This window comes from Malaclemys terrapin, chromosome 2, assembly GCF_027887155.1.
Source record: "Malaclemys terrapin pileata isolate rMalTer1 chromosome 2, rMalTer1.hap1, whole genome shotgun sequence".
Lineage (NCBI taxonomy): Eukaryota > Metazoa > Chordata > Testudines > Emydidae > Malaclemys > Malaclemys terrapin.
The window spans coordinates 264,679,078-264,694,083 of NC_071506.1; the positions used below are offsets into that span (position 1 = coordinate 264,679,078).

General features: G+C 41.9%; 1 protein-coding gene across 8 annotated transcripts in view; it reads left to right on the forward strand.

Moving 5' to 3' along the window:
- The window catches only part of DIP2C (disco interacting protein 2 homolog C), a 474,795-nt gene that overhangs the window by 191,167 nt on the left and 268,622 nt on the right, over positions 1-15,006 (forward strand). Inside the window, exon 1 of one of the 8 annotated variants that reach the window (XM_054021045.1) lies at positions 9,247-9,262. The exons of the other annotated variants lie outside the window; for them this stretch is intronic. The gene's annotated coding sequence lies outside the window, so the exon portion shown is untranslated. Of the gene's footprint in view, positions 1-9,246; positions 9,263-15,006 lie in introns of those variants that run through there. 8 annotated transcript variants of the gene reach the window in all.

The following is a 15,006-nucleotide window of genomic DNA, read 5'->3' on the forward strand; positions in this document are numbered from 1 at the left end:
GGGGGACCTTGTAAGTCCCTGGGTGTCTGTCTGCTAAATACCTAACAATCTATTATTAATTATTTGTATGTGCCAATGCCAAGAAGACCTAGTCATATGCTAGGTGCTATACAAACAAAATAAAAAGATGGTCCGTGCCCCAAAGAGTGTCCAATTGAATGCATCCTTTGCCAGTAGAGGATTGTTCCTAGAGTTTTATTCTACAGCTTAGGCGCTTGCATTTCATTAATGCTGCTGGCAGTTAATATAAGTGGGAACAGCTGTAGTCCATCAGTGCTGTATCTGAAATGTCTAGCAAAAGGGTACTTTAACGTTCCATATTTACTATAGACAGCATGAGATCACTATGCAAACAGTGTAATGGTGGCTCTTTACCTCCCAGTTATAACAAGTCATTTATAATCTTGGTGTGTCCTATCAGTTGAAATAATGAGCTGTTTTCATAAAGTGTTGGATTTTTAGGAAACTGCTCTTCAGCAATAACTGGCTGTGTAATCCTCACTGCTTTTACAGTAAGCATAGAAGGGCTAGAAGTAGTGCTCATACCCACCAGATCAGGCTGGTGCATGAGGAAGGGAAGCCAAAGTGGCATCTCTGCATCTTCCCCTAAGTCTATGGATGCCCCTTCATTGAAAGAGCACGTGGTTGGGGCTCTGGAGGAAGTGGCCAGCTGCAGGGCAGGCCTTGGTTTGTGTGTATGGAAGATAGACACTGTTATGAGAAGGCAAGGGAGTGTGGGTCGCTTTAATTACTATTTTTGATTCCTGGCAGCATCAAACATAATATCAGAGGAGCCAGATGGGCAGATTTTTCTGATGTCTGACGGAAATTATATCAGTGCATTTTTCAGACTTCAGTCATCAATTTGTGAGGATTCCCCCCCCTTTCTACTAACAACCTTCCAAACACAAGTAAATAATTAACAAAGTCATTTGTCTCACAAAGCATTTTTTCATTACTATTAAAATCTAACCCACTGGCAGAAGTTTGATTCACTGTTCTTTAATTTCTCTGTGGCTGCTGCTTTATTTCTTAGGGCCCAATGGTGTATCCCTTATTCATACTTCACACAACGTCTCCTATCAATGGAACATATGTGGCCCCCTTATCGTAGTGCTGTAAAGTATCAGGGAGTACTTTATCGTATCGTAGTGCTGAGCACCTCACAACATCCCTGTGTGGTGGGGGAAGTACTGTTACCCCAGTTTCACAGATGGGGAACTGAAGCAGAGAGATGTGAAGTGATTTGCCTAAATTTACACAGGAAGTCTATGTCAGAGCAGGGACTTGAACACAAAGCCTAGGCTTGGTTCCCAACCCCTTGGCCATCCTTCCTTACCACCTTCACTGCATTACCCGTGAGAAGAACTTCTGCTCACCATGTGTAAGAATTACACAGGTGAGCAGTAGGGCTCAATCCTGCTCCTGCTGAAGTCAATGGGTGCTTTGCCATCCACTGCAGTAGTCTGAGGATTGGGTCCTGATTAGTTCGTCGTTGTTAATTAGATGTATGCAATGGGTTCTTCAACGTGGCTCAGGCATATGAACATACACTTCTACCCCAATATAATGCGACCCGATATAACACGAATTTGGATATAACGCAGTAAATCATTGCTCCGGGGGAGGGGGGGCTGCGCACTCCGGTGGATCAAAGCAAGTTCGGTATAACATGGTTTCACCTATAACACAGTAAGATTTTTTGGCTCCCAAGGACAGCATTATATTGGGGTAGAGTTGTAATTTAGTAAAACACATATATTCAGATAAGTATATTTGGTCACCTAAATCACATGTTATTTCTGTCTCCTGATAGGATGATCTGCTGATTTCGCCTGAAGTGTATTTTGCTTCGTCATTAAACAAATGTCAGCCATCAGTCTGAATTTTGCTTTACATGAACATGGAGTGAACAATCCTTTGCTTACATGAGTGTTCACGAAAAGTGAATACAAATGGGGTAGAACTACTCAAAGCAAAATTCTGTTTAGAAGTACCCCTAAATGTTTGCAGACAATTTTATTCTTCAATACTCATCTGGCCTGAACAGTCAATAGGATAACAGGAAAAATCAAGGTTTTTTTCTGAAATGCACATGGAACCTTCCTTCTTGGTGCCTTTCTGTAGATTGGGTTATCAGTGGCTGATACAAAGGAGCTGATCAGATTAAAATGCCAGATACAGTACGGGTATATTATGGTCTCATATGCGTTCTGACATGGATCAGCTGGATTTATTTCAGTGCTACTGTATGTCTTAAAGGAAAAGTGCATATTCTAATAATTGTATTAAATTATAAAGAAAAAAGTAGGAAACTAAAATCTTAAAAGTATAGTTATAATCAAATAAGCAATAGTGTAAAAATAGAAGCGTGGTGATGTGCGCTCAAAACAGGCACACATTTCGGCTTGTGGAAATTGGGTACAGTACAGTTTTACTGAAAATCAGATGCAGAATTATTAAAGTCACTAATTTTACAGACCAATTAATCATGTGATTAAGTTCCACTGAAGTCAATTAAGTGCTTTGCTGAATGTGGATGGACTTAAGCATGCACTTCAAGTTATGAACATGATTAAGTGCCTAGCTGAATCAACACCTGTGTTCTGAATGTGGAATCTTTACAACAGGTATCGATGCTCATGCTAAAACCAAGAAAGCTCTTGACTTCCTTATCTCAGGTTGAGTTTCCATTTGTGGAAGTCAGGAAAAACAATTACCTGAAAACTAAACATATCGAAGCCGGGTACTTCATGATGTCATTTTTACAGTCTCTTTTCAGAGGCTTTAAATAAAAATCCCTCCCCCAGCTCTCCAAAGGGGAGTGCACACACTGCATTGTCCCCAGGGATAGCTCTGTAAGATTGTATGGATAGATTGCATCAGTACATAGCTCCTCCCCACTCTTCGATTGTGCAAAAGGAGCCAGCCCTACACAGTGCAGGGACTGTAACTGTCCCTAGCCCTCGTGCAGTGTGCATGGTGAGAGAGGCAGAAAGGGTCCACGTGCCAGTCCTCACACTTGCCATCCACACAGGAGTCATTTACATTCTGCCCTTCACATGTATATTTAATACGTTTGTGAATGTTACGGTTCACCTCCCTTAATGAACTTACAACCAGTAAAACGGGAAGTCTCCCCTCCTTTGCTTTTTACAACTAGTCAGATGTGTGACTAGCTACCTTTTGTATTGCAGTGCTGTCTTTACAACTTCCAACAAGCTGTTCTTTCATGTTTTCATTTGTGCAAAACGGTGTTCTGAACAGGTACTTCTGGGCAGGGTGGGGGGCATTAATCAGAGGCCTCAGATAGTAGCTGCAATCCTCTTACTTCCCAACAATTCATCCCATTAAAATGGTGGATGGCTCAAAACAATAAGTATTAATTAATACCCAGTGTATTTTGCTCATGCATTATATTGTTCTCTATATATCATTATTATGAGTAAAACTGAACTGTTCTAGCCTTGAGTAAGGTGCAGTGCTTGCCTCTTTTTCCTGGGGTGAATACCAGTTAAATCAAAAGAAAGAGGGGGAAAAGGGTTACTGGCCTAATGGATAGAGGGGAAGCAGTAGACGTGATATATCTCAATCTCAGTAAGGCTTTTGACACTGTCCCAATTGACATTCTTATAAGAAACTAGGGAAAGGTAGTCTAGATGTAATTACTATAAGGTCGGTGCACAACAGGTTGAAAGGCTGTATTCAAAAAGTAGTTATCAACGGTTCACTGTCAAACTCCGACGCTGTATTCCATGGGGACCTGCAGGGTCAGTCCTGGATATGGTGTTATTCAGTATTTTCATTAATGTCTTTGATAATAAATTGAGAGTATGCTTAAAATTTGTAGATGACACCAAGCTAAGAGGGATGAAGCACTTTGGACGACAGGATTAGAATTCAAAACCACCTTGACAAATTGGAGAATTAGTCTGAATTCAACAAGACAATAGAAGACAAGTGCAAAGTACTTCACTTAGGAAGGAAAACACCAAATGGCCAGCTACAAAATGTGGAATAAACGGTTAGGGTAGTAGTATTGCTGAAAATCATCTAGGCATTATAGCGGATCACAAATTGAGTATGTGTCATCAATGTGATGCAGCAGCGAACAGGCTAATATAATTCTGGGGTGTATTAACAGGGGAGTTTGTATGTAAGATACAGGCGGCAACTGTCACCTCTGGCACTTGAGGCCTTAGCTGGAGTACTGTGTCTAATTCTTGGCTCCACACCTTAGGAAAGATGTGGACAAATTGGAGAGAGTCCAGAGGAGAGCAACAAAAATGATAAACAGTTTAGAAAACCTGACCTATGAAGAAAGATTAAAGAAACCGTGCATGGTAGTCTTGAGAAAAGAAGACGGGGGGAGGAGGAGAGAGAACGGGACCTGATCGTCTTAAGGACAGTTATAAAGAGGACTGTGATCAATTCTTCTGCATATCCCATGAAGGTAGGACAAGATGTAATGGGCTTAATTTGCACCAAGACAGATTTAGGTTAGATAGTACGAAAAACTTTTTAACTTTAAGGATAGTTAAGCACTGGAATAGGCTTCCAAGGGAGGTTGTCATTGGAGGTTTATAAGAACAAGTTAGACAAACCTGACAGGGATGGTCTGGTATACTTGTTTCTGCCTCAGTGAAGGGGGTTGGACTATCTGACCATTTGAGGTCCCTTCCAGCCCCTCATTTGTATAATTCAGATCCCTTCTCTGAAGAACTCATAGTCTAAAATCACAAGTTAGTGGAATACTAAGCAGAACAGCATATTCATATATGCTCATGGAGTAGATGGGTTTATAGGGTTTTTTTTTTGAGAGAGTGACCCTTAACCCAAATGTAAAATGTGTAGCAAGTGTTTATTGAAAATTTAGAATTACATTCTATTTCATCCTTGTTATTCATACTGTTCCTCCTAATAAACTCCCATCTGATAAACGGTCCTTGGAAATACTATCAGAGCCACCAGTATGCCATACTACCACATCAGGACCTTATTCTTGAAAGTACTTTATCTGTGATGTGGTAAATCCTAAATTGTCATCACATCAACAAAGCAGCATTTTCAATACTGCCCCGTCCTATTAGAATAGTGATTTTGCACTGTGGTACTGTGAAGAGCTGTATTATAAGCATTGTTGCACTCTTTGATTCTGAGATGCCCATGCCTACACTGTAACATGTGTACACATGAATTTGCCAGAGTTTTTCAACTTTAGTTCAACTCTAGCTGAAGTTATCTTCATTATGCAAGCAAAATAGATTCCATATGAAACTTAAATATCCTCTGATTTACATGTTTACATCCTTTTCAGCATTTTACAAGTATAAGAGTTAAAATGTGTCTTCTTGATTAAACAGTTTTTTTGTTTTGTTTTGTTTTGTTTTTGGCAAAAGGAAGCTGATGAGCATTTGGATAGGACACATTCAAGTAAGACAAAAGGATAGGAAGTATGGAAAGAGATCACCTTGGCATAACCAAAGTGGAAAAAAGTGGAAACTAGGTCAAATTACAAAGGATGAATATAAACAATTAACACAAGTACGTAGGGACAAATTTAGAAAGTCCAAGGCATAAAACGAGATTAAACTAGCTAGAGACATAAAGGGTAACAGAAAAACATTCTACAAATACATTAGAAGCAAGAGGAAGGCCAAGGACAGGGTAGTCCATTACCCAGTGAGCGGGGAAAACAATAATAAAAAATGTAGAAATGGCATCCGAAGAAGTGGGCTGTAGTCCACGAAAGCTTATGCTCTAATAAATTTGTTAGTCTCTAAGGTGCCACAAGTACTCCTGTTCTTCTTTTTGCGGATACAGACTAACACGGCTGCTACTCTGAAACCTGTAGAAATGGCATAAGTGCTAAATGACTTTTTTGGTTTGGTTTCCACCAAAAAGTTTAGTAGCAATTGGACGTCTAACATAGTGAATGACAGTGAAAATGAAGTAGGATCAGAGGCTATAATAGGGAAAGAACAAGTTAAAAACGACTTAGACAAGTTAGATATCTTCAAGACACCAGGTCCTGTTGAAACACATCCTAGAACAGTGATTCTCTACAAGGAGTCCGGGGTCCCCCGGGGGCCGCCAGCAGGTTTGAGGGGGTCTGTCAAGCATGGCTAGCATTAGATCGCTAAGGCCCAGGTCAGAAAGCCCAAGTCCTGCCAGGCGGGACTGCAGCCTGGGGCCCCGAGCCCTGCCACCTGCGACTAAAGCCGAAGCCTCAGCAACTTAGCTTCGTGTTGCCCCCTATGGTGTGGGGCTCTGGGCAATTGCCCTCCTTGATACCCCCTCACACCAGCCCTGGCTTTTATATGCAGAAAACAGTTGTGGTGGCATAGCTGGGCCATGGAATGTTTATAGCATGTTGGGGGAGCCTCAGAAAGAAAAAGGTTGAGAACCCCTGTCCTAGAATACTCAAGGAGCAGACTGAGGAGATACCTGAGCCATTAGCGATTGATCTTTGAAGAGTGGTGGAAACTGGGAGAGATTCCAGTTCAAATAGAGTGCCAATCTATAAAAAGGAAATAAGGACAACCTGGGGAATTACAGACCAGTCAGCTTAACTTCAGTACCCGGAAAGATAATGGAGCAAATAATTAAGCAATCAATTTGCAAACATCTAAAAGATAATAAGGTGATAAGTAACAGTCAACATGGATTTGTCAAGAACAAATTGTGTGAAACCAACCTAATAGCTTTCTTTGACAGGGTAATGAGCCTTGTGGGTGGGAGCAAATGGTAGATGTGTATATCTTGACTTTAGTAAGGCTTTTGATATTGTCTCACATGACCTTTTCATAAACAAACTAAAACAGACAGACAGTCCTCGGACTTACGACACAATTGGTTCCTGAAAATCGCATCCTAAGTCGAAAACATCATACCTTGAATTTCCCATAGAAACAATGCCGGATTGTGCACCATAAAGTCGAAACACAGTGACAATTTATAAGTGCCGTTCACCGTAACTTGATCATCGTAAAGTTGAGGACTGCCTGTACAGTATAGTAGCTAGATGGAGTTACTATAAGGTGGGTGCATAACTATTTGGAAAACTGCTCCCAGAGAGTAGTCATCAGTGGTTCACAGTCAAGCTGGAAGGGCATATTGAGTGGGGTCCCGCAGGGATCACTTCTGGGTCCAGTTCTGTTCAATATCTTCATCAATGATTTAGATAATGGCATAGAGAGTACATCTATAAAGTTTGCTAACAATACCAAACTGAAAAGATTGCAAGTGGTTTGGAGGATAGGATTAAAATTCAGAATGATCTGGACAACCTGGGGAAATGGTCTGAAGTAAATAGGATGAAATTCAATAAGGAGAAATGCAAAGTACTCCACTTAGGAAAGAACAATCAATTGCACACATACAAAATGGGAAATGACTGCTTAGGAAGGAGTACTGCAGAAAGGGATTGAGGGTCATAGTGGACCACAAGCTAAATATGAGTGAACAGTGTAACACTGTTGCAAAAAAAGCAAACATCATTCTGGGCTGTATTAGCAGGAGCGTTGTAAGCAAGACACGAGAAATCAGTCTTCTGCTTTACTCCACGCAGAGTAGGCCTCAGCTAGAGTATTATGTCCAGTTCTGAGCACCACATGTCAGCAAATATATGGAAAAATTGGAGAAAGTCCAGAGAAGAGGAACAAAAATGTTTTGAGGGGGAGGGAGGTTTGATGAGAGCTGTGTGCATGCTTGTTATTTTTGTTGGTTTTGGAACAGAAATAGTTGCAAAAAGTAGTCAGAAGTTAATTCTTTCAGTAATTACAAAAACCTTCCATTCTATAGGGAATTACGAAATATGATTTCCCTCTTGATAGTGGATCCCTTTAATTCTGTAACATTTTCTTTTACTTGTCCCCTTCAACTTACATTCTGGAAAATATGTGTTTATACTCCTCAGGAGATGCAGCTGTATGCTACTGAATTAAAAACAGGGCAATGTAAATATATGTAAGGGTGTTCAAAGTATCCTGCTTCAATAAGATAAGTGTTTTGAAGTAGCATGGCTTCTAACTGCAACATTGAAGAAATAGCATCCCAGAATCTTGAGGAGAAGGAGTTTCCATATTATTGCTGTTCAAAATCAGAGGTAGGGAGGCACAGGAAAGCAGACAATGTTGTAAGAACATCAAATGTTTAAAGCATAAATAAGTTAAGTTAAAGATGACGTGGAGCTGTTGCTGACATTACCAGCCCTGTGGGAAACGCATTTTGTAAAATTGGTTATACAGAAGATATTGCAGATCCATGTAGGACACTTATGCACTTACTGTGATGTATATGACATACATGGGAAGTGTTGTAAAATGGTTATATTTTACAGACAAGCCATTATAGAAATTATGAGTCAGGGTGAAAATAAATACTTTGTGTCAAGGAGAGCCTCCAGACTTGGATTCACACAAGCATCAAACCCATTATACTATCCAACACATCACGTTGTATCAGGCAAATGTTGTTAATGCCTGTTTCCTGGAGTTTATAATCAGTTGTAAAAAGTGACTTGAGGCTAAAGACTGGCATCCTGTGCCTTTTCTTGGGAGCAATCAACCCAGAAAAGAGACCGGAGTGTCATTTTAGACAGTTCAGTGAAGACCTCAGCTCAATATGCGCAACTGTAGTCAAAAAAGCAAACACGAGTATAAGATGCATAAGAAATGGAGACTGATGTGATAACAGTTTTCAAATATGTTAAGGGGTGTTATAAAGAGGGCGGTAATCAATTGTTCACCTGTCCACTGAAAGAAGGACAAGAAGTAATGGGTTGAAACTGCAGCAAAGGAGATTAAGGTTACATAGTAGGAAAAAATTTCTAATTGTAAGGGTAGTTAAGCTCTGGAATAGGCTTTCAGCGAATGTTGTGGAATCCCCATCATTGGAAGTTTTTAAAAACAGGTTGTACAAACACCTGTGAGGGATAGTCTGGATTTACTTGGCCCTGCCATAGTGCAGAGGGCTGCTGGACATGACGACTTCAAGGTCCCTTCTGGCCCTACATTTCTATGATTCTGTGATCACACTCATATTTTTTAGAGAGAGTGAAATCCCAAGCATTCAACTCTTGTTCTGACCACAGAAAATCTTTCCTCCGATCTAATAAAACCAGTGGTTCCTGGCCAATGGGAGCTGCGGAGTCGGCGCTCAGGGCAGGGGCAGCATGCAGAGACCCCCTGCCGCTGACGGCCCCTACGCCTAGGGACCAGTCACGCCGGACGCTTCCAGGAGCCACGCGGAGCCAGGGCAGGTAGGGAGCCTACCTTAGCCTTGCTGCGCTGCCGACCATACTTTTGGCCCATTAAAATCTCCTGGATTGCTTTCAATGGCAACTGGGAGATTGAGGCCGATTCCATGAGACTCTCGGCCAATCCGGGAGGATTGGCAACCTTAAGTCCTGTGCTCTGGCCACACGGTTTTAGGCTCCATACCCAAGCCACGGGGCTTTGGGCTCGGGCTACAGGGCTTCAGGCTCTGGCCTCCCACTGTCTGCCCAGGCCCCCCAACTCTATCGCCCCTCGCACCTACTGCCTACCCCAATCCCCCCGTTCAAGCTTAATTTGTTCCGAGGCTTGCCCGGGCTGAGTAAGTCTGTGAAAAGTGATACTTTTATGTTTGTTAATATCATTTTTTACAACAGACTTACTAGCTAGCAATAAATAAATTACAATGATTTGGGCGGGTATATGTGCATATTTATTTGGTTTTCCTAAAGCTAATTAAGTATTTTAGGAAACGGTGTGAGAGCAGCCACCATCAAGAGTTGGTGGCCACACCCTGACGCCACCAAAAAATTTGTTTTGAGAACCCCTGAACTAGAGATTGATGAGCCTGCTACAGCGTTGGCTAAAAGAGATATGTCTTTTAGTTCATGCAGTATAGACTCATGCATTAAACTCCAGAAGTCCCAGGTTTGATCCTATCTGATGACAACCGTAGTCTGTTGGTGTTACATGTACAGTACCTTAATATTGTGGAAAAATAAAAAAGATTCCACAGTGTAGCAGGGTGGCTTCACCCTTTAAGCCCAGAGACCCAGGGCTGGCCAGGCCCTGACACAACTGGGCAGGATGTCGGACCAGGATCGTCCCTACTCATATGCAAAGTATGCAGCTACGTAGGGCACCAGGAACTTTGGGGCACCAAATTTCCTGGTGTCCTACGCAGCTGCCTGCTGCTCCAGCCCCTGCTCCGCCTCTTCCCCATGGCCCCAGTCCCGCCTCTTCAGACCCCTGCTCCACCCCTTCCCGAAAGCCCCCACCCCACCCCTTCCCAAAAGCCCCCACCCCACTCTTCCCGCCTTTGCTGTGCCCCAGCCCTGCCCCCACTCCCCTGAGCAGGGGGTGGGCCAGCACTCACTGGCGGTGGGAAGTGCAGCGACCCAGCCCCAGCCTGCTTCGCGCCGCTGGTGAGTGCTGGGGGTGGTTCCCCCAACCCCCAAGCCTGGGAGCCAAGCTGTAAACCAATTACAAATTTGAAGAATGGGTTGTCCATGATGTTTGAATTTTTTCAGTCCAGACTGTTTTTTGCATTTTTTGTTTGTTTGTTTGTTTGTGTTTTTGAGACACAAATATATCAGAAAGGATTTAATCTACATTTAGGATGGTACAAAATGGAAATCCTCCCATATTTCTTATACCAAAGATCTTGAACATTTTACATGAAGTGACATCAAAATATATTTCCCCCCCATATCAGAGGCAGTTTTAAGCTGTAATAGCCCGAATAAAGATGTGGAAAGCAGCTCCACTCATAATTCTATGATAAAGGAAAACCAGGGTTGTTGTCTGGTTTGCCAAAATCTGTAGGCCATCGACAGAAGTTTGCTTGCATTATGTTTATGCTATTATTTCCTTTCTGTAAATAAATTAATATACTTTACTGTTCATGGACATGTCCGTTATTCTACCCACCTTTAAAATACAGAGTTTTTTCTTTTAACATCTTTTAAGGAGAAACTGTTTTCTTGTGGCCTGATCCAAAGTCCATCCAATGCTCCCACTGATGTCAGCAGACTGTAAATCAAGCCTTAGAGGAGTCATTACAATCAGCTATAGCAACAGGAAAGTGCTGCTGCTGTTTATTATGTCAAATAGTTAACATTGCTGTATCAAGAACTATGTGGCAAAGCACAGGTTTGTAATAAAGCAAAAGCTGTTTGGAATGTTAGCAGAAATAGAATCTTTTAGACATTTGGAAATGCCTCTAATTTCCTAAACAATGCTTCATGTATCAAGAAAGTCCCTTCCTGGGTGTGTCACTTTGAGATTTAACTAAGGGTTTTAGGTACAGACAGTTGATAATTTTATTTTGTAGAAACAGCAGCATGTAATGTGTAAGTATAGTATATTGAAGAAATGTCAACTTTTTAAAAAAACATTTTGAAGATCAGTTCAACGGTTACAGGTTTCAGGAAAGTAAAAGTTAGATGAGCACAGACAGATTTAAAAAAAACAGTCCACAATTCAATCTTAGAAGATTTTACTGAAAGTTTTTTTAAAAATACAAAGAAGGAGGAAAATGTACAGAACAAAACTGGATGTTTACCCACTGGACTGCAAGTATAGGGCTAGACTGTGTATTGGCCCTAAATAGTTGTGCCATCCACTGCACAACCAAGTAAGGTTTGTCCAGGCTTAGATAGCAGTCTCTGGGGGCCACTAGTTCCCACAGGAGTGAGTGGGTGGAGGTTGCTCCCAACACACTATCTGGGGGAAAGAAACTGCATCCGGTAAAGGGTTGTAATAAATTACTTGTCATTAGTTTTGTGCACATCTGTGATCTTCTTAGGTTTGCATGTGGGAGAGCACTGGCCTTCTATTTCTGGGATGAGGCTTCAATAAATAAACGTTCAGGGGGTGGAGAGATTGGTTTGAACATGCAGCATTTTAATGTAGACCAGACAAAGCTGCCTAGGACTCCAGGTTGTTTTTCTTTTTTTTAAATCTTAATACTGTACTCTTGGAATGCAATTATTGCAGTTTCCTAGGTGATGTTCAGATGTGCTGAACACTGGAGATGGAACCTTTTGTTAACCTTTTTTCTATTCTCAAGATAATATTCTTGCTAGGAATTGACAGTACATACCAAAGACACTATTAAATGATGGGAGCTCAATTTGCATGTGTGGGCTTCTAAATTAGGGCATTCTGTGCCACACTTGGGTGCTCAAACAGCGACTTAGCATTCAAATACCTCTTTTAGACTTCTGCGTACCAATTTGGGTACTTAGGTGCTTTAAATCCGTAAATTTGGCCTCAAATTGGTTTATGGAGGATGAGACAGGTTTTCAAATATGTGGATATTTGCACATGCCTAATAAATACCAATGTGCATGCACCCAGCAGGCACAAGCTGTGGGTCTAACTTTGAAACCTAGCCCTTATTAGGGTGACCAGACAGCAAGTGTGAAAAATCGGGACAGAGGGTGGGGGGTAATAGGAGCCTATATAAGAAAAAGCCCCAAATATCAGGACTGTCCCTATAAAATCGGGACATCTGGTCACCCTAGCCCTTATATTATTATAATGCAGTTCTACCCTAAAAATTGACTTGGCGTAGTGTTATTCCATATCCATTGTATTTCACTGCAGGTTAAATTAGGCCCTTAGTATGGAACTCCATTGACTTCACTTCATGTCTCCATTTTGGAGTAGGTCGCTGTGCACTAAGGAACATCTAGCGCATGGTATCAGGGTCCATGTGCACAGTTAGTGCATAACATATTAGTGCACTGTAGATTTACACCTGGCTTATAATGCTTTTAATCTTCATATGAATATGCACACACCTTTATGGTGCTGACAGAGAAGGTTTTTTGGAACATTTATTTTTTTTTGTTTATAAATGAATTTTTCTGGGGCCAGCGGAATGTGAGTGTGACGGTAGTGGGAGGCAAATGGGTCTGAGTGGGAGCAAGGAAGGTTGGAGGAACAGAGGGAAGGAGTGCTGGGATGGGAACAGAGAAGTATGAGGGGAAAGGAGGTTTGTCAAAGCAAGTCACGTCAATTAGCAGCAAAAAAAAAAAAAAAAAAAGACAGTTAAAGCAAATGCCAACAAAGCTATGTGGTGGCTTGAGTCACGGGTTGTCATTTGGAGGAATGATGAGGGAACTGGAGTATCAAAGGCTGTGAAGATTTGCCTCCAGGGAAACAGGAGATGTAAATCTCCACCTCTAGCAGGCCAGATGAAGATGTGTCTGGAGGGACGTGTAGTCGTGGACTGCCCCTGGGACCTGGCATCCCTTTGATCTGATTAAACTTCCTGTTCTCCAGAGAAGTGAGGCAGGCTCTGCACTCACCCCTATCTTCTGTTATATACCTTATTTTCAGTATGCTACAGTGTGGGGACTCCATAAAATGTTCTCTAGGATGGAATATTGGGTCCTCTTATATAGATATTGTACCAAAGCAGTGTGTCAGAATGCAGAATCAATACTTTATCTGGGAAGTATGCCAAAATATACAGTAAACACTATAAAATGTTTGCAGTTCCAATATACGCTGCAATCCTAGAGAAGGATGTATTTTTCCAAGCACTTGAGGCATCTGTAGCTATTACCAGAGGAAGAGAGGTGATATGATCCCACAAAGTTTCTTCTACGGGCAAATCCACCCTCACTTCTGTGGCAATGGAAGTCTCCTGGCATCAGAATCATTGCAATTCTTCTGAATCAGAAGAAAGCTGACCTTGGGTCATCCATGCTAGGGGTATGCACCTCCTGCATGTCATGGAGCCTAGCTGGGATTCTTGTTAGACTCAGTGCAATGGCCTGGTGGAGCCATGGTAGAAGTGGTCTGGGAGAATGTACAGGTAGTGTCCAAGTATCTGCTATTGCACAGCTGTTATCGGTCTATCCTCCCTCCCTCTCCTTGAGGAGACGGTATTAAGGCTGCAGTAGGCTTCATCAACAAGTAGCTCTGCAGGGTGATTCCTCAGCTATGTCAGGACCTGGGATTAGGATTCTTTCTCTCCCAGCCTCCTTACAGAGATACCTAGTGTGGTCTATGTGCAGGGTCCCTGGTTTGAGGCGTAGTGCATTATCTTAGTTGTAAGGCACAGCATGAACTGCATCTGACGCTTGTGGAAACACTGTTTCTGGTAAGTAAGGTGCAGTGCAAGGTAACATTTGTTGTTGTTTTTTAAGTCTCCTGAGTGCATATGCGTGCCTTTAAAATAGTTTGTAAAGATGTTTAAAAACTGCCTGATTTCCCCCTTCAAATCACAAAAGTTAAGAATGATAATCCTCTTAATTTCTCTGTGGGGACGATTTTCACATAATCTGCCTTACAGAATACGTTTTGCTTTCTTTGTTCTGTCATCCAGTTGTCAGCTACACAGAACCAAGCTTTTAACACTATCCCTCAGCAGGAATGGCTTCTCTCTCCTGTCTCTGGGCTAAGCAGTCAGATGGCAGCAGCGCCATCATTAATTGGCAGGGATGGAGCAGGCCATTTATTTTAATATTTTCTTTGAAGTTTACTAAGTGGAAATGGGGAAGAGAAAAGCCACAAATAAACCACGTGTGGGGTTACTGGACAGGTCTCCAGAGCAGACTCAATATATGAGCAGACAGTTAACTTCTGCAATTAGGTGGTGATGTAGAACTCTCCTTCAGGGGCAAACTCACAGGGCTAAGCGGCTGCTGTTGGATACTTTCCCAACAACACAAGTAAGGAGTCCCTGACAGAAAGACAGCATATCCATGGAAGGTCAGATCTGGTGCTTCAGATCCAATCATGATGGCTTGATAGAAGGTACAGATCTTCTATAACTATCCCTGATTTATACCTCATCTTGCTCTAAAAATGTTCTTCTTTAGGTGTCTAGTCATAATTCAAACCAATCTCTTCTACACCTCTGTAGAGGCCGGGATTGGGGATAAATATTGTTTTGCAGGCAGAACAGAGGCACTGGCTGATTTGCTGCAATCTCCTGTTCCCGTTAGGGGTTTCTTAAAGATGGGAACTACCTGACTAAACATGTGGCTGGTGC